Raw genomic sequence first — 24737 nt, forward strand, 5'->3', positions numbered from 1 at the left:
TAAAGTGTTGTCCTGGATCTGATAGTAAACTCCTATAGAAATCATTTTTAGAACAGCAGAAATATGACAGGAGAGAAGTGCAATAGAGTGTGCCTAATTCATTCCAATTCACAGAGTAATGCATTTCAATTCACACAGTGATGCATTCTACTCTCCAACATGAGAATGCAATCTAGTTGATGCTTAGTAGAGTTGAAACAAACTCACAGCACCAGAAAACTGACAATGTCTGTTTTGCTAAATAGAGAAATATTTTAAATATTTTTTCACTACTTTCTAAACTTGGCTATGCCTTATTTACTAAAGTGTATGTTATGATAATAGACCAATACTACTTATAAGACAATAGACTTCGATGTTTAAAGTCTTCAACTATTTTCACAGTAATTAAAGCTTTTTAAGAGCTTCTGATGCTCATCTGATTTTCTGGAACATGTCTCAAAGCCTAATTATAATCAGACATTTCAAGCTTCTGGAAACCAATTTACTGTTTACCATGAGCAAGTGCCTTAATGGTACTGGAAGCCTTTTCTGGAAATTACTATCCCATACAATTTCAGTCATTAAATATCATCATAAATCTTTAACAGTATGATTTAGTGTTAAGTATTAAATTTTTAAAATTCATTTTATTTTTTATCTTTTGTTGATGTATATTAATTCTGTGCTAATTCTCAGGTTATTCTTGGGAATTCTTTTATCCATATGAAATTCCTATTTTCCAGGTTAAAAAATATAAATGAAATACAGAAAAGACACTAATAAATTGGTCAGTAGATTTCCTGGGAGGCAGAAAATTTGAGTTCACAGGATTCTAACACTGGCAAATTGGTTTGTGTATTCCTTTGTAGGGGAAAAACTAGAAAGAAAAAAAAATAAACACAAAGAGATCTCTAAAATCTGCTAAAAGGGTAGAATGGGGTTTTATACTCATCTTAGCACTGAAGGAGACAAAATTGGGTCAAAGTAAAGGTAGATAGAGATTTCAACATTTAAATATTTGTGTCTTTTTTCTTGAAAGCTGATTTATTTTGCCTGGAGGTTGGAGGGGGGCTATGAACCTCTGATTCCTTTTATCCACACATCACATGCAAAGTCATAATGAAAAGGACAGAAAAAGTCCCTTAGGTGTGTAGATACTATAATCCTACTTAGGATATTTTATTCTAAAAAACAACCATTATTCAGCCATTGACCCATTACACACATCATTTCCATTTTATAGACTAGGCCATTTAAACTGAAAATGTTGAGCTGACCTTCTAAGGTCACCGAAGAAATTTTAGCTGAGCAGAAGACTATTTTAAGTTCCAACATGGTGATTGTGCCTTGCAAATGACTTTCCCATTTGAAGGCTATATTTTCTCTGAATTATAAACTAGGCATTAAAATGGAAGAAACTCTTTAGAAATTTAATTAGGGTAACATATCTTGCTCACTAAATTACATGGATTCAAATACAATGTCATTTTCAGCCAATCTTCCCAACATACAATCTTCTAGGTAATTATAATGTATTTAAATTAAAATGCCAATTTGATGTTAAACTATTGTATTTTGTTAACAGTAGATTAAACTAAATGCTAGAACTATTTTTTTAAAGATTTTTTAAATTTATTTATTTGACAGAGAGAGATCACAAGTAGACAGAGAGGCAGGCAGAGAGAGAGAGAGAGGGGGAAGCAGGCTCCCTGCTGAGCAGAGAGCCCAATGCGGGACTCGATCCCAGGACCCTGAGATCATGACCTGAACCGAAGGAAGCGGCTTAACCCACTGAGCCATCCAGGTGCTCCTAGAATTATTTTTTTAATGGAAGGAGTGGTGATTCTATGTTCATTCAGTAAACATATCTGGAGTACCGATAATACATCATGCAATGTGTAAGATACTAAGAATAAGCACATAAGTAAGACAGTAACACTGATCTCAATCTTCAAAGAGACAAGTGAGTGAAGTAACACTGATAGCACAATAAGTCCAGGACAGTAATAAAGATACACTTAAAGTATTACGGGGATATAATGCGGTATACGTATCTCAACAAAAGCAGGGGTTTGAGTAGTCAGTCACATGGTGGGGTTTCACTCAGAAGATATGACAAGCTATCCATCCATGTACTCAGCTACAATTTAATGAACACTTACTGAGTGTTAGGTATTGATCTATTGCTAGATATACAATTGTGGGGAAAAAAAAAAAACATCACTTTCCATCATGAAGTTTATGCTATAGTGAAGAAAACCGTTAAGAAATATCAAGCAAAACTTGTAATTTCAAATAAGGAATCAAGATTATATACATATGGCAGGGGGGGAAAAGCCTGACAAGCACTCTATTTTTTGATGGAGCAGTCAGGAAAGTCTTCTCTGAGAAACTGACATTGTATCATATATTATAAGGTGGGATCAGTTAGTGATGCCAGAGTGTGGGAAAAGAGAGCTCCAGTTAGTAGAAATGAGCTTGGCATGTTTTGAAGAGTACTATAAGATTTCTGCACCATGATTAGCTTAGGAATATTTATAAATAAGCCTATAGATGGTTTTAAAAACATAAGTGACATGTTCTCATTTAGGATAAAGATGACCTTCTACAAACTTGTATCAATCTAAACAAATGTACCACAACAAAATTTATTATTCAACAGCCTAAATGAATTAATAATTGTTTCCCAGCCTATAGATATAGGGTATCTATGTCGTGAACCCACTGTGTAAAGTGAGTATTGTGACTGCAATATAAATATTAATTATGCCATGCTTTCAAAAATGTGTAATACAGCCTGTAAGGTAACTTCGGAGTTTTGGGGTTTTTTTTTGTTTGTTTTTTTAAATCCCAGAAATACAAAATGTGAATTAATGTTTTTCCGTAGGCAAAATAAGATAGTAATGAGGAACATAGGTCCAGAGTCAAGGACAATCAGGTTTATATCCAGGTTTTGTTCACTTAAAAGTTGAGACACTGGGCAAGTGTCTTTTCCCTGTGAATTTTAGTTTCCCATATCCAAAATGAGGATAATGATGCCTTTGTGTGAGTGAATTTACATCAGGGATATAAAATTTAGCATATGGTATGTGTGATCCCAAAAGGATACTGAAGGTACCTGGGTTTTTCAGTCAGTTAAGTGTCTGACTCTTGGTTTCAGCTCAGGTCATGATCTCAGGGCTGTGGGATTGAGGCCCAGGTCTGGTTCTGTCCTTAGTATAGAGTCTGCTTGAAAGATTCTCTGCCTCTGCCCTTCCTTGTACTTGCACACATGTTCTCTTTGTTTCTCAAATAAATCTTTGATTTATCAAAGATATATTTATTTATTTTATATATAAATATATAAATAAATATATATAAATATATATTATATTATATATAATGTAATATATATTTGTATATTTGTATTTAATATATATTTTATATATAAATATATATATTATTTATATATGTATTTATTTATAAAATAAATAAATCTTTTTTTTTAAGGTGGATATTCCATCCCTTGAAACAGACTGATCTTATAACCAATAAAATGCAGTGGAAGGACCCTTTTGCAGTTTCAAGCTTAGACATTAAGGGATCTAGCAGCTTCCATGCTCATTCCATAGAATCAATAACCCTGAGTACACAATTCTAGGAGAAATTCCAAGCTAGCCATTTGAAAAAGCTACTTTGGGGATGCTCAGGTGGCTCAGTTAGTTAAGTTTCTGCGTTTTGCTCAGGACATGATCCCAGAGTTCTGAGATCAAGTCCCACATCCAGCTCCTTGCTCAGCAGGGAGGCTGCTTCTCCCTCTGCCTGCTGCTCTCTCTGTTTGTGCTCTCTCACTTTCTCTTTCTCTCTGACAAATAAAGAAATAAAACCTTAAAAAAAAAAAAGAAAGAAAAAGCTTGGGTTAGAAATGAGGTGTCAAACAAAAATATGAAACCTCTTTGGATCTTTCAGCCCAGGTTAGTTGTAAGCTAAAACCAGGTGAATTAGTCAACAACCTGTGCCACAAAACAAACAAACAAACAACAACAACAACAAAAAAAGCCTGCTGTCCTAGTCTTGACCAAGTTCTGACCCAGAAAGGTGTCATAAATAATAAAAATTTTATTGTTTTAAGCTAGAATGTTTTGAGTTGATTATTATGCAGCCATGGATAAATAAAATACCCTCTGAAGGTATGATGATTATTTAGTAGAACTTTGTGTTTTCTCTTTCAAAGGATACCACCACAATCATAGGAAGGTTTATTTGAAAAAGGGTACCCTTCATAATGCCCCAAACTGGATATAGCCCAAATCTTCAAAATAGTAGAAGAGATAAATTGTGGTAAGTCTGTATAACAAAATACTATACAACAACAGTAAAGAAGAATGAACTGCCATTACACTCAGGACCATAAATAAATCTCACAGACATAGAAATGACTGAAGGAAGCCAGATGCAAAGGACTATTTACTAAAAGATTTCATTCAAGTCAGAAAAATGGTTTCCCTTCTAGTATGGTATATTCACACAAGGAAGAAATATTAGGGAACTTTTAGGATGTTGTAAATGTTCTAAGTCTTCATTTGAACTGTACAGCTACAGTGTGTGAATGTATGTCACCTGATTAATTTAGGAGAAAAAAGTTGCCTTTAAACCTCAAAACACTAAAAACCAAAAATACATAAAAATATTACTATACTTGAATATTATTATATTATACTTGAATATTATTATAAAACACCTTGAGCTCAAAGTTTGTAAGTGACTTGCCCATACTTACATTGCTAAAAAGTAGTAAAAATTGTTCTAGAGCCTTTCCTCCAGTTCTCAGTATTCGTTTAGAATGCAGTAGTGCTTAGATCCTACAAGTTTCTGTCTGATTACTCCATTTTCTTAAAAAAGAGAATCTAGATCATATTTTGAAGTACCTAAGATTTAGAGGTCTATGCTTTGTAGTGAGATAGCATCTTGGGCTTTAGTAAGTCACAGAAGTTTTAGAGAAGGCAATTCTAGAGTGTTGTAAGAATCCACAAGCTGCAGCAAGTTTATGTGTGGGAGACCGTTTTTGTACCATATAGAGAAGCTATGCTTCTCTTGCATAGGACAATAACAATGGGAAAGACTGAAAATCACCTTGAATATTATTATGTTAGTAGACCTTTTTATGACCTGACATTTTATCAGGACCATCTAAATGTTGTGAGTATTAGAGAAAGCATATCCATGATATGAACTGATTTTAGTTCACAAGAGGTTCCATTTGTTTTTATTGAGGTTAATGGATCTGTGAATACAGATCCATTAACCCCAGGATTTTTAAATGTTAAATCAGCAGCTTTAAATAAATGTTAACGTGAGACACCAATTACTGATACTGTAATACCAACTAGAGGGCAAGATTTGGAGCACTGCCTAGCAAGAATATGTTAAAAATTCTGAACTCCTTTATTAGCAAGATAAAAATGATGTAAAGATATTAATATTTTGTTGGGTCAAAGCCAATAAAAATAAATTATTTCCCCTTTAAAAAATGCATTTAGCAAATAGCTGCATAGTCTCTAGGAGACTTTATGTTTCCAAACTTTCATAGGATTATGGTTATTGTTATTAATGTTACCATTACTACTCTTGCAATGCCATTACTACATTAAGGAATTGATTTAGTCAGATCTTATGGCTGTAATTACCACATGCACTCATGAAACAGTACATTCCACGGATACATGTGGCTCATTGCTAAGACAATGATTCTGCACACAGTTCCATGCAGGCTGGCAGTGATATTTATTTTACTCTATTTTAAATTATTTTGTATCAACTATGTACCCAAAGTGGTATTGATAATTGACCTGTGTTTTTGTGGTCAGAATTTCATTACAGTGAAGGGAATTTAATTCAATTCAACATGCATTTACTTAATGCTTCTTGTACCTAGCTAGTCCTATTCTCAAGTAATATTCCTGTTCTCTGGGCAAGTCTCAGCATCTGGAATCAAGCTTTCCTGGTTCACATTCTAGTCCTGATCAGTTGCTGAAAAGTCAATGTATTTATGCCCCAATTTCTTCATTAATTAAATTAGAATACTTCTACCTATTTCATGAAGTTTTTATTAGGATACTGAAAATGTAACTTAACATTCTACATGCCACATAAGTAATGCTTCATACATTGTAACTATTATTAAAGCAATGTATCTATAGAAAAATTCCATAAAATATGGTTATCACACAAGACTGAAGAATTACAGAAAGCAACTGTATGTTTATGTGTAAGGCATTAGGATGGTGAATGCTTTCTCTTCTATAACTATGCTGTCTTTTTTGTTCCAGGCAATTTAATTCCTCCAATATTGTTTCATATCAAGATAATTTTGTTACATGAAAAAGAATATACCATGTAGTCTTAGAATAATGGAGACTCAGTGCCTCTAGGATTGCATAAATTCTGTTTCTTATGCTATTTTTATGGCCAAATACATGCTCTACTTAGTAAATGTTGCATCTATGTTCAAAAAGAACATACTTTAAATGTTCAAAAGAACATTCTTTACATTTTGGTTATAGATTTCTGTCTACTTGTCCATTTCACTCACTCTCTCTCATATACACACACGCACATGCACAAATACACATATTATAATTCTAACCTTAAAATTTGTCTGTTTATCTACTCTTGTAAAATATATATCTATAAAATAAATATTTGAATCTTATATGTCTCCAATATTTCTATTTATGTCTGCTTAATATATTACTATCTGTGAGTAATGTACTAAAATCCTGAACTAGAATAGTAGATTTATTGGTACTTCTCTTCTGATATTTGAAGCTTTATATATTTTGAGGTGATATTGTTAGGTGCATACAAGTTTATATAGATTATGGCATTTTATTCTTTTAGTCTTTTACTGGAACACCATACCCTTCTTTGAATTTTTTAGTTACTTTTAAAATGATATTTTGTCATGTTATCTTGTTCCTACTGTTTTCCATGGGCATATACTTACCTAGTGTATCTTTTCTACTTTTCTGTGTATTTTTGTATTAAATGTTTTTGTAGACAATGTTTTTAGATCTTGTTTTTGTGTAGTTATTTTCATCTACTTTGAGTGACCATGTGCTCCAATTGAGGAGTTTAGCTTATTCATATAGACAATATCTCTGCTGATTTAAAACTAAGCTCTTCGTCCTTAACTGTAGCCTTCTCGAAAAGTTCTTCAGCCTGATCTTTCAACACACTAACTCATTTTTCAGCTTTATTGTTCTAGCTACATAGCTCATTGAATTTGTTCTTTACTATAATTATTACATTTTTCATATTTCCTAGCACTTCCTTTTATGATTTATTGTTCTCATTTCATATAGCTATTATCTAGCCTTATATTCATCATGTTATAATAAATTCTTAGTCATCTGTTTCAGTAAATATGCCTTTGATTCTGTTCACTTTATTTGTTTATATTTATTTATTTCATTTCATTTATTTTCATCCTTTGTGTTTCTTAGGTACCTGGTTATTATGGTCTGTGAATTCATGTTCCCCTATGAACATGGGCTACTCTATCTATATGATAATGTGTATTTAGAGGGGCCAAAGGACAGGCTGTGATCTGTATCCCTTTCATTGAATTTAAAAGAAGGGGAGGGGATTACCCCCAGAATAGGTAGCCACACAGTTCTTCAGAGCTCCCCTTGATCACTTCTATTTGCTGCCTCTGTCCTAGTAACTCTTCTCCTCATGATTTTCTTTTTAAACACCTAGGATGAAGTGCTTTGATAAGAGATAACCTCTCTAGTTTTTAATTTTGAAAAATACTGTGTATTTTCAATAGTATAACTGAGAAGGGAGAAATAGATGGAAAAATAAATAACTTATATTATAATTATGATTCCTAAAGCTTACTCAAAATCCTTATTCCATGAATTTGCCAAAGAAAATCTGGTACAATACAAATTCTTCTAAAAAACTAAACAAAAGGAAAAACAAACAAAAACCCTGGAGTTCATTTAACATCCATCAGTAGCAGTTGTGGCCACAGGAGGTTAGAGCTACTTAATTATATTCCAGTTTGCATAAAAATATTTTATCACATTAATTCAATTTTGATATTAACACTAAAGAATGTTTGTTATTTATGTGGAAACTGAGTTACAAAATTGTTCAATCACATTAAAAAGTATCATAATCTATGCCAGAGGCCATAGTATAATAGGATTTTCACAAACTTGACAAATGAACTCCTAGCTACACAGAAATATAAAGTCACTATATGTATAATATGTGGGAAGTAATATAATGCTTTCTTTCATTCATTCATCCATCCCTTCAGTCATTTGACAATTTACCAAATATTTATTATTTTCCTGCTCAATACCAGACTGTATTCTAGGGACTGGAAACACTATGAAGAATGGAATGAGACTGCTACATTCAAGGAACTCATGCTTTTCTGAAAGCAACAAATGTAAACAATTAAGAGCAAGTGCCACAATGTGGCACACCCTTAAGTAACAAACACACAGGAACACATTCTGTGACTCATTAAAAAATTACAGAAATAACTAACAATCTCCTACAAGAGAATAAAATTTGAAGGGTACGACCCAAAAGGCAAACATCATAAAGTTTATTCTCTCACTATTATTATTAAGCATAACTACTACAACCTGAGATTGATGACATTGGGATATGGCTTTAAATTGGTGGAAGATTAGAGAAGGTATTATAAAATTAAGTCCTTACCTGGAAAAATATCAATCCTGTGAGTTATGTTTGATACTATAGAGTCAGTGATTCTGGTAGGCACTGTAAAGTTTTAAGAAAAATTCTAAACAGGGGTGCCTGGATGGCTCAGTCACTTAAGTGTTTGCCTTTAGTTCAGGTCATGATCTCAGGGTCCTGGAATCAAGGCCCATCTCAGGTTCCCTGCTCAGTGAGGAGATTGTTTCTTTTTCTTCCTCTGCCCCTCCCCCTCACAGCTTGTGCTCTCTCTCTCAAATAAATAAAATCTTAGAAAGAAAAAAAGGAAACTTGAACTCAGATTTTTATTTATCCATACTACACTGGCATCCTAAGGAATTACAGCTATGTATTCAAATATAAATTGTCAAATTCAGTTAAAGATGATGAATTATAAAAATAAGAAAGAAAAGTACAAAAAAAGGCATATGTTTTCTCCTAATTTGGGAAAAACAAGCAAGAAAGAGAACTTTCCTTATCTAAAAGACTTGCACTGGACATACAAATAAATTAGTAACCTAATTATATATCAAATGCACAGAAAGAAAAGGTCCACAAGAGAAGTCATACTTCTCTGTTAGGCATACAAAAGCTATAAGGAGAAAGAGAGGGAAAGAAAACCAGGTAGAAAGATATAATTTAAAGCATTAAAAGCCAATATTAGGAAAGATACTATGTAACAAGCTTGTGATCAGTATATTTGGAGTTTCATACTAACCAAAATAACAATAATTTTTTAAACAATTTCATTTATTTATTTTAGAGAGAATGCACAAGCAAGGGGAGTGGCAGAGGGCAAGAGAGAGAGAATCTCAAGCAGACTCCATACTGAGTGTGGAGCCCAGTCTGATGCTGGATCTGACAACCCTGAGATCATGACATGAGCTGAAATCAAGAGTCAGAAGCTCAACAGACTGAGTTACCCAGGTACCTCCCAAACAACAATTTTTATAAGAGGAATTTCTTTTATTGTTCTTGTCTGACATCAGACCTAGCTACTCTGTGAGAATAAGAGATGCCCTGGAAAAATATATACAGAACAATGAGCAGGGAAATAAAACCTCAATTATCAATGTTTTAAACATTTATTGTTTACTTAACTTGAAGCCTGGGGTTATGCAATATCATGGTTTGGTTCAGTAGCTTCACAACATCAGGGTGCTGAGTTGATAGCTCTGCAATTCTTCAAGGCTTTTCTTTCAGGGTAACAAGAGGGCTACCCCAACTTCAAGCATAACATACTCACAGGCATGCGCAAAACAGGAATCACAGGTGGCTACATGTCCCCTTTCACTGAGAAGGAAAATATCTTTTCATTGGCTTCTGGTTTTATTGATCAGAACTGGCTTTCCTGACCACACTCAGCTACCAGAAAGGTTAGCAAAGGAAGCATCTTGCTTTTTCAAGCTCTTCCGTGAAAAGGAGGCAAGAGATAAAAAGAGATTGGGCATGATATTTGAGAACTAATTTAAAGTATCCTTCTCAGTGAGTAAGAAGTTGGAAAGCATGATAGCTCTTCTCATTGAGCAATACAGATAAAAATTCGTGAAGATGATATTTCTTTCTTTGACTTCACAAATAGTTATTAAGTTTTCACTATGGACTGGACATTCTGCTAGAAGCTGGGTATATAATAGTCATAGTGAAAAGAAAGAAGCATAATGCTTGTAGACCTGAAGTGGACATTATTCACTTAAGGGATTAAAAACAGGGCAGGAAACTGGATTGCATGGGACAATTCCATCAGTATCTTAGCAATGTATGATGGGATCTGCCCAAGATTATCTTATGACATGCCTCTTTCGTCCTATGTGACTGTGCTCCAATCAATCCTTCAGAACTGTCAAGCCTGTTTCTTCTGTGGAACTTAAATGCATTAGCTGTTCTCCCTGTCTGGGATACTCTGCTCCCAGAATTTTGTAAGGCTGGCTGCTTTTTGTTATCAGTTCCCATTTCAAATAGTATCTACTTGAGGAAGGTTTTCTGGCTACCAGATCTAAGCTGATCAAACCTGCCTTAGTCACTCTTTTTTTTTTTTTTTTCTTAGTCACTCTTTATTAACCAGCTGTTATTTCCTTCATGATATTCATAATTATTTGAAATTACCTTAGCTTCTTTGTTTATTTTTTTATTTTCCCCCATTATACTACAAACTGTACCTTCAAAAACAAGGATATTATGTATTTTCTATATTACAGTAACAACAGTGCCTAGTACAGAGTGGTCTGGAAAGATGGGCTAGATCAAAAACATAGGTCATAATTAAGAATTATGGCCTTTACCCTAAGATAAGTAGGAAGTGGTAATGTTTTATAAACAGGAAGTGACTTAATTTACTCAATTACCACATGTCCCAGTAGATATTAACTTTTTGAAAAAAAGATTTTACTTATTTATTTGGGAGAGAGAATGAGAGTGCACATGAATGGGGGGAAGGGCAGAGAGAAAAGCAGACTTCTAGCTGAGCGGGGAAGCCTGAGGAGGTGGGGCTCCATGCCAGAGACCTGGGAGCATGACCTGAGCTGAAGGCAGCCACTTAACCAACTAAACCGCCCAGGTGCCCCTCATAGGTAGTAACTAAAAAATATCTTATTCGTACATAAATACCCTATATTACAGTATCTGTGTGTAAATATGTTTCAACTAGTAGATTTCTAATAATTTTGATTAAGTTAATGATGATGATGATGATGACAATGGGGATATTAATAATAATAAAGTCTGAGCTGAGCATTGACCCTTACTGATTATATATACTGGAATATATGATAATGTTTCTAACACCTGAAATGGCAGCATGACAAAATCATTCTTCAGTTTTTCTGAGAGGACAAAGTGAAATTTTAATAATAGAAACCAATGTAGAGACCAATAAAAAATCCACAGCCGTATTCTAATTTTGTACCAAAAGATCTACAATAAAGCAATAGTTACCATCAGTATACCATCTTCAAATATGAAAGGCAGTGAAATGTATTTTTCAGAATGATTTAGAATCAAGCTCTACATACATCTGACACTATGATACGGCAAAATTGTTCTGATTCAGATTAATAGAAAACAGTCTAGTAGTAGATGGTAATTACTTTAGATGGAGACTCTGAGTAATGTGTCATGTTTACTTCTAGGTAGCCTGAGACCAATTTAACCTTTAATATTATTTTATATTTTAGAAAATTAAGTTACTGAATTAATGACATATTCTCTCCTTTTTATTCCCCCTACCCTTCACGTAGAGTCTACTGTTCAAACTCAGGGAAATCCATATCTATCCATATCAAAAAGCACTACACAACCATAATCAAAAACATGAAGTCATAAAGTTAAAACCATTTAATCCTATTAAAGCCTCATTAAACCAAGGCAGTATTTATAGGATGGGACTTGATTCCCTTGTACATTAGCAAATCTGCAACCCGAGTCAATGTTCACGAATTAATTAGCAACTGCACTAAGGGCAGGTGTTTGACTGACATTTCCCTTGATCTCTTCCCTCAAGGTTACATGCTGTACAGTCATGCAATTCCTTGCCATTAATCCTTAACCCCACTGGAATGTTTGTTTACTTTGCTGAATAAGAGTAAGAGCATGAGCTACAAAACAAATATGCAGAATGCAGAGAAGGTATTTTTTTGAGACAACATTTCTTACATCAAAATATATTGTAAAGAAAAAAAGCTTTATATGGGTCATGTCTACTATCTGTGTTGAGAGGGGTGGAAAATCCTCATTGTGGAGGACAAAGGTAGCTTTTACAGTAGTTTTCAAACATAGCAGCTAAAGCTTCAGGTAGGAAACTATAAGATTTTAAAGCCTGAGAAACTTGAAATATCATTTGCCCAAAAGCCTTCATTTTTCAATTGGGGCATCTGAGACATAAGGAAAATTTTATTTCTCTAAGAGATCCAACTGACTAAGTTAGACCAAGTCTAAGATGCTTAAATCAACTAAAATAGACTGTATTTTGGTTCCTTTTTGTCAATTGGTATTCTTCTGATATAAAGCAAGAATTTGACACATGACATTTGTTATTTATGACTTTGTTGGCAGTGATGATAAAAACAAGTTTAGGTCTTGAATGGCATGTGAATAATATCCTCCTCAAAATATTGACAGTGGTCAAGACATAACTTCAAGTTCAGGTTGATGGGCTTTTAACTATCATGTCATTGAAAGCAGTTGAAGGAGTGAGATACTTTTATAAGCTTCTATATGTCATACATAAGCATTTATTTTTAATTTTTCATGGCTGAGTTAGCTTTGATTTCTCTTTTCAAACAATTCTATAATAGAACATAATCACTTTGTTGACAATTGAGATCAGAGACTGAAGGCATATTACATCATGCCTATCAAGTACAACATTAAAAACAACCATAAAATTCACTGCAGTCTGATTATGATTTCTAGAACAACTGATATATTTTTCAACTGCATACTCATTTTGCTCTCCAGATACTTTACACAAACACTGACATAAAGTAGGTGTTCAAGTTATAGGGGTTTTTTGTTTCAAAGCACATATATATTTATAATAATTAATAAAATATGTATATATATAATTAATGAATCAATCTTAGAAATCATTTACTCTCCTAGATATATTATAGAGATCAAAATAGAAATAATTAGAAATAATACAAAAGGTACACGAATGGATAAATTGTAATATGGCAGAAAGAAAGAACATTTTCAGCAATCTTTTAATCCTATAAATATTATTTGTAATCTTATATCAAAGCAAAAATAATAGCAATAACTCAAGACATGTTAATTACTAATTATAGTAAGAAAGGTTAAATGTTTTATTTTTCTCCTTGAAATCTTTATTTTATTTTTTAAATAATGGAGAAATTAGTTATTCTGAATATTTAATATTGATCAATGTGCCTCTAAAATAGCATGTCAAGTCTTAGCATTATTTTCTCTATATCCAAACCCCTAACTGTAGAAGTCAAGCATGATATATAGAATGTTTTTTATTTTATGAAGCAGGGGAGAGAGAAAAGGACATGGGAGCTCTGGAGAAGAACTGCTCACAGATCCATTTTGGAACTGGAACAAAGATCAAACTTACCAAATTGTAATGATGTGATGGGAACCAAGAGAGCATCTCTGAACAAATTTCAAAGGGAACGCAACAAGGTGATCAAAATGGCACTTTAATAAGGCTTGGAGTTCCCCAGGACTGAAAGAACTGTGGTTCATATTAGTGCGCAAGTTGAAACAGAATTTCAACATTGTGGATAATAAATCCAATATGAACCCTGGCAATAAAACATAAAGATGAACTACACTGGCTCTGGAACAAGGTTAGGTTGGCACTTTGGTTCCACTATTTGGACCAACTCTATGTCCTTTCAAATCCCTTATCCTACATCTTAGTTTTTTCCCCCATAGGAGGGAAACAACAGTGCTTACCCAAAAGAGTCAACAGAAATATTCAAGGTGGGATGCCAGGGTGGCTCAGTTGGTTAAGCGGCTGCCTTCGGCTTAGGTCATGGTCCCAGGGTCTGGGATCGAGTCCCGCATCGGGCTCCTTGCTCAGTGGGGAGCCTGCTTCTCTATCTGCCCCTGCCTGCCGCTCTGCCTGCTTGTGTTCTCCCGCACTCTCTCTCTGACAAATAAATAAATAAAATCTTAAAAAAAAAAAGAAATATTCAAGGAGACAATGTATGCAAAAGGCTCAATTGTGTTCCTAATCTGTGGTAGGAGCTTAATTAATGTGATTACAATGAGAACGGATCTCCATAAGAGAGAACACTGACTGTAATGATCACTTGGACAAACAGACTATAAGCAAGAACAAATCCTTCTACCAAAACTAGCATTTGAAATAGGAATAATATATAATAATACTGAAAGACAGTTACCAAACATTTCATTTCTGGAGAAGTTTTGTGAATCTGACAGGGAAACTGATATACGAAGTTTCCTCTGAAATCTTACACAAAGAAAAAAAAAACTATGGAAGATCAACTATAACAACACACAGCAATTTTCTGATGCAATTGATTTTACATTAAAAATATTTATACTTTGGGCGCCTGGGTGGCTCAGTGGGTTAGGCCGCTGCCTTCGGCTCAGGTCATGATCTCAGGGTCCTGGGATCGAGGCCCGCATCCGGCTCTCTGCTCAGCAGGGAGCCTGCTTCCCTCTCTCTCTCTGCCTGCCTCTCCATCTACTTGTGATTTCTCTGTCAAGTAAATAAATAAAATCTTTAAAAAAAAAATATTTATACTTTGTATGAGTGGTTGAGATAATTTATTAGCTTAGTAGAAAGATTTTTTTCCATTCATAATGGGAAATATGGAGCTTATATTACTAAATTATAATAAGCATGTAGATAATTTTGCAAGTCAATATTATCAAAAACAAACAAGATAGCTCCAGTAAAGAATACAGCTCTGGTGCTGAAACATATTAGTTTGATAATGATAGGGAAAGTGTATCATTAGATTAATTGAGCAATTAGAAAAACTCACAGCTGCACTTTTTGAGAACAGGAGAAAATACTCACTGCCTTATTCGGAAGATATTTGAAAGAATATTTAAATGCCTGCAAATAATATCTACCCTCATAGAAACTAATCTCATATGCCTTAATAAAGAAAAAAAAGAGAAAGAAGTAACAACTCCCTTTGAGAGTAACAAGATTTTTGATTTGTATTTTGCCTGATGGAGACACAAGGCTACAATACTACCACCTCATTAGTGTTTCAATTATGAAAACTAGTAATAAATATCTTACAAATAAACTCAAGATATGCATATGAAAGTATAATATACAACACATTTTTGTATGCGATTATGAATAAAAAATATAAAATCAAGACTATAAAAACAGGACCTTGATTATTATCTACAAGAGCTTAGTTTCTTAGAATATAAGGCCTTTTTTAAAATCAGCTTTCAAAATAAATACCAAATAAATATATGTTTCTGTAAATATAATTTTTAAGAAGTTTATGGTCTACCTCATTAACACAGACACACTAAATGTGTTGTCAAATGTACAGCTGAGAATTCTTCTAATTGTCTAATTAATCTAATAATATATTTCCCCTATCATTTTCAAACTGAAACACTGCTACACTTGAGAATCTCTAAAAGAAAAATCTTACTTGTTTCAGTCAATTAATATTAGAATTTCAGCAGAAGCCTCATTTCTGGTAGCCTTAGGTCCACATTCATAGTGGGAATCTAGGAGTCATTTTTTTATCTTAAAACTAAAGTACAGGAAGTGTTTTCTAATTCGCCAAAATCTCAATCTTGTACATTGTATTCATTCACTTCTGTGTGTGTTACAGCAGAAAATTTGTGGGGCGCCTGGGTGGCTCAGTGGGTTAAAGCCTCTGCCTTACGCTCAGGTCATGATCCCAGGGTCCTGGGATGGAGTCCCGCATCGGCTCTCTGCTCCGCGGGGAGCCTGTTTCCTCCTCTCTCTGCCTGCCTCTCCGCCTACTTGTGATCTCCGTCTGTCAAATAAATAAATAAAATCTTAAAAAAAAAAAAAAAAAGTTTGATGAAGTTGATATAGTTCTTGAAAAATCTGTGGAGAGAAATGTGTGCTTGAGAGTAAACATTATAGTTACTAGTAAATATGCCATCAGATAATAACAGTTATTGAAGTCTACCAACCAAATACTCCCTGATGTATTCTCCTCATCAAAGTATCTTTATAATTATTATATTAATATATTTTATTTGAGAACATCTTGGCCTACCTTCCTTCTCTCCCTGAGGGCATGGTTCAGTTTTTTGATCTATGCTTTACAAGAATGCAATATTAGAAGATGTGTTTCATAAAGAGGAAAGTAAATAGAAAACAATGATTCTCTTTGTAAGGTTATACAGAAAGATGTTCCCTATGAGATTTCATGTTCTGTTTTCTAGACTCAGTCCAATTAGACTTAGAAACTTTTCATTCCTATTTACAAAACTGATGTTTCTTAAGAAAAATCATCATAAATATATACTATATATGAGTAAAGTGGCATCCTAAAGAAAACATGGTGTGTATTTAGTGATATTTAAGCTATACCAAAACAATAGATTAACAAACAAAACATCTGGTTTATTTTCACATGTCCTTACCTTGTTCTCTTTCTCAACCTATCCTCCTCCTAAGTTTCTAACCAACAGTGGTGTCCAAGCATTATTGTATATTAGAGTCACTTGACAATTTATTAAAAGAGCAGACTTCCTGGCCCCCCCACCACAGGATTCAAATTCTCTGCAGATCAAGGAAAGGGGTGGTAGCAGGTTGGCCAGATTCCAACATTTTTAGATAAGCATTCCATGTGATGCATATGAAGGCATTCTTAGTAAATTGAAATTTCATTTCCAGAACCAATTTCTAAAGTTTATTTTCCATATTATTGAGAGGAAAAAAATAACTGGGAGGACAATGAAAATATCATGGAGCAATATTTAAGGTAAATGTACAAAATCAAACTGAATTTTAAAGCATGCTGTCCAAGACAGAGAGAAAATTTCCTTTAAATCTCCACATATCTCAAGGAAAACAGAGAGAATGAAAACCTCCTATTTCACTCCCAGTAGTAGAAGGAAAGGTTTCTACACTCAGACCATAGTCGGAACCTCTAAGTCTGTCTTGCTATGAGAACACTCAGAGGGCATTCTGGTTGGGCCTCTTCTGGCCAAGCTCCCCTAGTTCCGCTCTGTAGTTTACATAATCTCCTTACTCCTGGCTATACATGCATCCTCCGGCAAATTCTGAAGGCAGCTTTCAGATCTTGTACAAAGCCTCCCAGATTTATTACCAGTTTTTCTGCAAGGAGTGATTCTACTTTTTCAGCCAAATCCCTGCTGAGTTTTGTGGATATTCGTGAAGGATAAATACAGCATGTGCAGGACAAAGAAAATTTTCTCTTCCAGTCACCAAGCTGGATTGCTCAGATACTGCTGACAGAAGGAGGCAGAAATGATACGTTCGTTTGATCACGCCAAACTCTCTCATGCCTCGGCACAGACTTCACAGGCCAGTTGCCATATATTAGTATTTTAATCAGGAAGCAGCTCGGCTGGGGGAGTTACACAAGAGAGCGCTTCCTTTCCTTTGCGTGTTTACATCCTTTTATCTATTTTTTATCTAATTCTTCTTCCGAATAGACATGTAGACAATATGCAGGAATCCAGATGGCACTGGAAAAGTCACCGAGATGAAGATTCTGTTGCAAATGCTTATTGTCCCTCCCACACCCACATGTCCAAAAAAGCTCTAATAGCACTAAGAAAATATGGGATGCTATCTACCATTGAAAGGACTGACATTCAAAAAAGACAAAAGAAGATTATTCCCATTTAGATACATTTCAAACTTGGTTAGGAAATAAAGCTGAAGTAATGATAACCTCCAGATTGATTACTAGTCTAATCGAATTTTCTTTTCCATATCTTTTGTGAGATGATATCCCCCTTCTCTACTCTATACCTGCCTGCCTTCACAGGGTTCCATGCACCTCCGATTATAAGTCTTCCAATTACTTATTTTATTTCCAGATTATTATTAGCTATAAAAATCATATTTCAGTAATTTAAATTATTTTGGTATAAAAAGAGTTAAAACACATTTTAGAAAGAAAAAAATATTGTTTTATACTATCCTCCTACAGAGCTGCTTTTCATTAAAATTACAGAAATAACTTTTTACTAACTTTTGCCCTAGAAAGAATGCAGTTTTCTAAAGGTCAGAAAGCTGTCTTCTAATATAAGACCTTTATTTTCCAAAGCAAGTAATATACTCTGTACTTTATGTTTTCTTAGTTTTTGGATCACCTTAATATAAGAATAAATAATTTTCCACAAACCAGAGTAATACATACCTATTCTGCTTTGAACTTGAACTTGGGCATGGATTATTAGAGATTCCCCTAAGTCTTATTCAGAACTTCTGCCAAACATGACAAATCTGTACTTGGGCTCTGCTCCTGATATATTCCTTTTTGATTATGGGAAACTGGGGAATTATAGTACCTATACAGCAATTTGGATGCTTTTGGATGACACTAAGAGAAAGGGTAACTGAAAGTCGTCTACATTGCCAAGTTATTCTCATAGAGTAGAATCCCTAAAATAGGCAGTCCTCAAATTACTTGAGGCCCTCAATAATGTCAGTCACCAATATTCTCTGATATTCTCTTGGCTTTTCTCTCATAGTTGAGAAATAACCGCAACAATTCCAAGAATGAAACTCTTATGTGATAATGTCCAAATCGAGAAGAGATGTCTTCCTACTTGGCTTTCTTCTTTTTATTACAGAGGGAAATCTTTCTAAGGAGCTGTTAAGTAAGTTTTCTCTTACAACTACCAGACTAAGACAGAGTCAGATACCCAGATCTAAACCCAATCATTGGCTGAGGGGGATGAGGATTACTGTGATTGGATCAAAAAATGGCTTAAAAAAAGGTGATTCAGTCTCTGCAGCTGGGGAGGAGTCAGCATTCCCAGAGTTCACGGGTATCTAAGTGCTATGTTGATAAATTATGTTAGTAAGGAAGAAGCAAGAAGTGGCAGCTGGGAGGCCATCAATAAGATCTGGCGTGTGTGTGTGTGTGTGTGTGTGTGTGTGTGTGTGTGAGAGATAAGGGTACAGGAGTAGGAAATTTTTGGCATTATGGATATGACAAATCTTCATTCCATGGGACTGCTACTGTTATTTCAAGATTTGTAGCATCCATGACCCTCAACCACCACACTCGAGTGTCATCACCTCCTCGCTGTCACTGCTATAGCCCTAAGGCCCCTTTCAAAATATTCTCTGGGCAGCAACACTGTCCTCAGCTGAGAACCAGTGGCACTGAATATCTTCTTATTTAAATTCTGGGAATGTTTTAAAGGAAGAGGAACTGATTTAGAAACTAATAAATCCTTCTTAAGGTGAAATATAATAGAATGTTTGACATCAAGTTGTAGCAATTCTCACAGTATATACTTTATGGCATGCTTATGTACACTCTCATTGTTATGACATCTTTGAGGTAAATTCTTTTTTTTTTTAATCACAAAAATGTGTAGAGATTTTATACACATACCCAGGCACAAATATGTAGAGAAGACAAAGGCTTTAAGTCAAATACTGACACTTCAAAGCTACATCCAAGTTTCTTTACATTGCTTCATTTCTTTAAAATGAGGATGATTACAACAAATTTAGAATATTTTCCTCAGGAGATGAGATCATATATGTGAAACACTGAAAACATTAGCTAGAAGATACTAAATATTTATAAATAATTCTATCTCATATTTAAAGACTCATACTGAGCAAAATAACTAGGTTCATTCTTGGAATAATGCCCCAGCAAATATTACTCATACTTCTGTTTTTCATGAAGCAGAGTAGTATTAGGGCAAATGTCAAAAAACACCTTCTAGGGGCATCTGGCTGGCTTAGTCAGTAGAGCATCTCAGGATCCCATGTTACATGTAGAAATTACTTTTTAAAAATCTTAGAAAAAATAAAAGATCAGCTTCTAGAACAAGGATTGGCAAACTGCAGTACTCAGATCAAATCTCACCTGCTGCCTGTTTTTTTATAAAGTTGCACTGGAACAAAACTATACCTATTCATTTACTATTGTCTAGCTGCTTTCAGAATACAATGACAGCGTTGAATAGTTGCAACAGAGATTGTATGGTTTGCAAAACTGAAAATATTTACTATATGGCTACTTGTAAAAAAGCTCACGAACCTCTGTTCTAGAAGATAAAATATTTTGTCAGGATGATATATCTGAAAGAAGGAAAGAAAGGAAATGAAGGGAGGGAGGAGGGAAGGAAGGGGGGAGGGGTGGAAGGCAGAACATAAAAAAATAAAGAGGCGAGAAAGAAGAGAAAGGAAAACTCTTTGCTAACTTCTGCAGAGCCTAGGAAACTTCATCTGGTAACTTCACTAACTGTTTTATTTCATGTTGTTTCACCTCAATCTCTTTTCCTTATCTGAGCTGTTTTCCTTATTTACTTCAGCTATACTCCTTCTGTTTAAATTTGTACTTGGCAATTATTAGTTTAAGTCGTCTTCAGATTGTAGAGCGTGAAACATTGTTTCTGTGCCAGCCCCCTTCTCTTTAGTATTAAAAAGTAAATATGCTATCAAGACATTTCCAGGGTCATAATAGCTGTCAGCAGGAACTCCCAAATACCACCTCTGGTAAAATTAACTTAGATTAATACATTCACAAAATGTTTCATGAATCCTTTCTCTATTTCCAGCATCTGTCCGTACAATTTTTAATTTAGTTCTGTGCTGTAGGTAATCATTTTTTTTTTAATTAGCTATAGCTATATAGGCATGTAGCTATATAGGCATATAAGACTATCTATCTATCTATATATATCACATAGATATATACAGAAAATAAAAAGTCACACTTGAAATATTTTTATTATTTTGTAAAACATATAGTGCCTTAAAGAGGAGAGAAATACTACAACTCAGTTTTCAAATTTTGCCTTGCCAAGTCAATACATCTTACAAATTGCGTTCAGTGATGGATAACATTTTCTTGCACCTGTCAATATTTAGATATGATGTGTGGTGGCCATTTAAACAGTTTTTCCTTATCAATTTCAAACTCTGTCTTCTGGTGTCATATTTTGTCATAAGAAAATATGACTTAGTATGGTAGATTTCAGGTTCATCCTATATGTACTAACTCTGCAGAGGCCAAAAACTCTGTGGACTGATCTCCAGTATGAACGTGGGGCTTCATTTGCAAATAACTGATTATATTCCAGGGTTAGGGATAAAGAGTAGATAACTTGTTTTGTATGAATCCTGACTACCAATGAGCCAGTATCAGTTTCCAAACACTTTCTACCTCAGAACACAGAAGGATAACAGCCAAGTAAGAGAGTTTATTTAAAAGATTGCCATAAATAGCAATGTTCGAGATTTAAACATCCAGCTACCTTCACTCTGAATTCCTCTGGGTTCTCATTTCCATTAAATCTAACTTCTCTGAAGATTAGTTTAGATTAAATCTTAGAATTGGCATTTGAGACACCTGTCCAAGACTGTACTTAATAAACGATTCAATCCCTCCCTTTGGCATTACTAGAATTCATCTCATCTCATGCAGTAAACAGCAAATACACCAAATAAATTCACCATGTGTTTGCTAAGCTCTGGAACAGAGAGTTGCACAAAGATTCAATCCACAAATCTTATTATTTGGACAGAGTGCTTTAAGCTGATGATTGAGTTACCTAGTGACATCAAGTACCAATTTACTAGCAGGTGTTAGACTCCACATTAATGACAGGGTTTATGATGGGAAGCCCACAGCGCAGAAATTCCTGTACCCAGATGCCCATCTGAAATTTGGCCTGGCTTCCAGACCTGCCTTAAGTGTGCCCACATGGAATTCAATAGCTTGATAGCACCTGCAACTCTGCCCATTCACTCCTCACTGGGAAGAATAGAAAGAGCCACTCTACCTTACATGCTGGGAGTTAGAAGCATCGAACTTAAAGAATCAGTGGTTAAAAAAAAAAAAAAAAAAAATAGCAGTATCATTGGTTCATTCTAATGCATTACTCTTAATATTGTTATGTCTCTTTTATTCATTTCACTTTGATTTGTAATGCTTACTTGCATGATAAGCTTCCAAGATGAACATAGCTCTCAAATGTAGACTGAAAATAATAAAGATTTGGGATTCATATTTGAACAGAAGACTTCTCTTTTTCTGTTTGTATCAAGGTGAACGGGACCTCACGTCCCTCATTTATAAAGAGAAAAGGTTAGATTACATATTCTCTAAAATCTGCTTTTAAAGCTAATATTCTACCAGTTTGGTTTTGTTTTTTTCCCCTGGCCTCATATAGTATAGTGCTATTTTTTTTTTTAACTTTTCAAACATTTCTTCATAGCCCAAAACAGATCTTTGCTACCTGATCCTTTCCTGCTCCTTAAGGTCAGTTCTCACTTACTCCCTATCCTCCCTCCACTCTAGCCAGGCACAGTGGTTTTGCTCTTGCCTTTCTCAGTTCCTTGGCAAGTACATTTTCCTCTACCTAGAATGCTCTACTCCCAAATTTCCCTCAGAGACGCATTTCCTGACCAGCCAATCTATCTTACTTTAGGTCATCTGAAAGGAAGGCCCTAAGGCAAGGATTCAAGTCAACAGTTCATTTGGGAGGTAAAATAAAACACTAGAACAGAAGTGAGGAAGCGATATAGACAAAGAACAGAGCCAATAAAGAACATATAATTAAGCCAAGCACCACTGTGGGCCAGTGGATCTCAATCCCACAGAATATTCTAGAAGACAGTATAGAACACACTTTGAAGTTATCCTCCATGAGGGCTGAGAAGGCTGAGGATGGTCGTAGAGTGCATTCTAAAAGTCATTTGTTTACAGCTATTCTAGTAGGCATTAATTCCCTTCCACTTCAGTTCTTCCATGTTGCAAACCAGAACATTCTTCCTTTGGCTTCAGAGAAAGCCCACAGACAAAAACATGCAGCTACAAGTAGGTGAAGGTTGGCCTGAACCTACTGAAGTGGTTAAACCCGAGGGCTACCTGCAGGGTACTGACAATATCTGCTCTCTGCCATCTAAAATAGCATCTTCCCCCTCAACCATTTCCAGTTCACATAGTTTTCTTTTCCCTCATATAATTTACCACTTCCTAAAGTTATGTTATATATTCATTTACTTATTTTGATAGGCAATTTATTATAGTACTTGAAAGAATAAACTCCAAGTCTAGGCTGCCCAGTTTTGAGACCCAGCCCACCATGCTATTAGGCATACAAGACTCTTACCCAGTTTACTAGTTTTACTTCATAAAAATAAAACTTCCTCAGTGGGTTGTAGTAAGATTTAAAAAAAAATAAAAAGTTCCATGCTCATGGATTGGAAGAACAAATACTGTTAAAACATCTATGCTACCTAGAGCAATCTACAGATTCAGTGCAATCCCAATCAAAATAACATTGACTTTTTTCACAGAGCTGGAACAAATAATCCTAAAAATTGTATGGAAACCAGAAAAGACCATGGATAGCCAGAGGAATGTTGAAAAAGAAAAGCAAAGCTTGTGGCATCACAATGCCAGACTTAAGTTCTATTACAAAGCTGTAATCATCAAGATACAAAAACAGACAAGTAGATCAATGGAACAAAATAGAGAACCCAGAAGTGGACCCTCAACTCCATGGTTAACTAACCTTCAGTAAAGTAGGAAAGAATATTCTGTGGAAAAAAAGGCAGTATCTTCAGCAAATGCTGTTAGGAAAATTGGACAGCCACACATAGAAGAATGAAACTGGAACATTTCCTTACACCATATACAAAAATAGACTCAAAATGGATGAAAGACCTAAACATGAAATAGGAATCTATAAAAATTCTAGAGGAGAACATAGGCAGAAACCTCTGTGACCTTGGCCACTGCAACTTCTTGCTAAATACATCTCCAAAGGCAAGGGAAGCGAAGCAAAAATGAATTGCTGGGACTTCATCAAGAAGGCACAGCAAGGGAAACAGTCAACAAAGCCAAAAAACAACTTACAAAACAGAGCAAAATATTTGCAAATAACATATTAGATAAAGGGTTAGTATCCAAAATCTATAAAGAACTTATCAAACTCAAGACTCAAAGAACAAATAATGCAATCAAGAAGTGGCAGAAGACATGAACAGACATTTCTGCAAAGAAGACATACAAATGGCCAACAGACACATGAAAAAACGTTCAACATCACTCAGCATCAAGGAAATATAAATCAAAGCCAAAATGAGATATCACTTCACACCAGTCAGAATGGCTAAAATTAACAAGTCAGGAAGTGACAGATGTTGGCAAGAATGCAGAGAAAGAGGAATCCTCTCACACAGCTGGTGAAAATGCAAGCTGGTGCAGCCACTCTGGAAAACAGTATGGATATTCTTCAAAAAGTTGAAAATAGAGCTACCCTATGACCCAGCAATGGCACTACTGAGTATTTACCCCAAAGATACAAATGTAGTAATCGAAAGGGCACCTGCACTCCAATATTTATGA

Source organism: Mustela putorius, unplaced genomic scaffold, assembly GCF_011764305.1.
Source record: "Mustela putorius furo isolate JIRA1106 unplaced genomic scaffold, ASM1176430v1.1 tig00000145_pilon_pilon_pilon, whole genome shotgun sequence".
NCBI classification, from domain to species: Eukaryota; Metazoa; Chordata; class Mammalia; order Carnivora; family Mustelidae; genus Mustela; species Mustela putorius.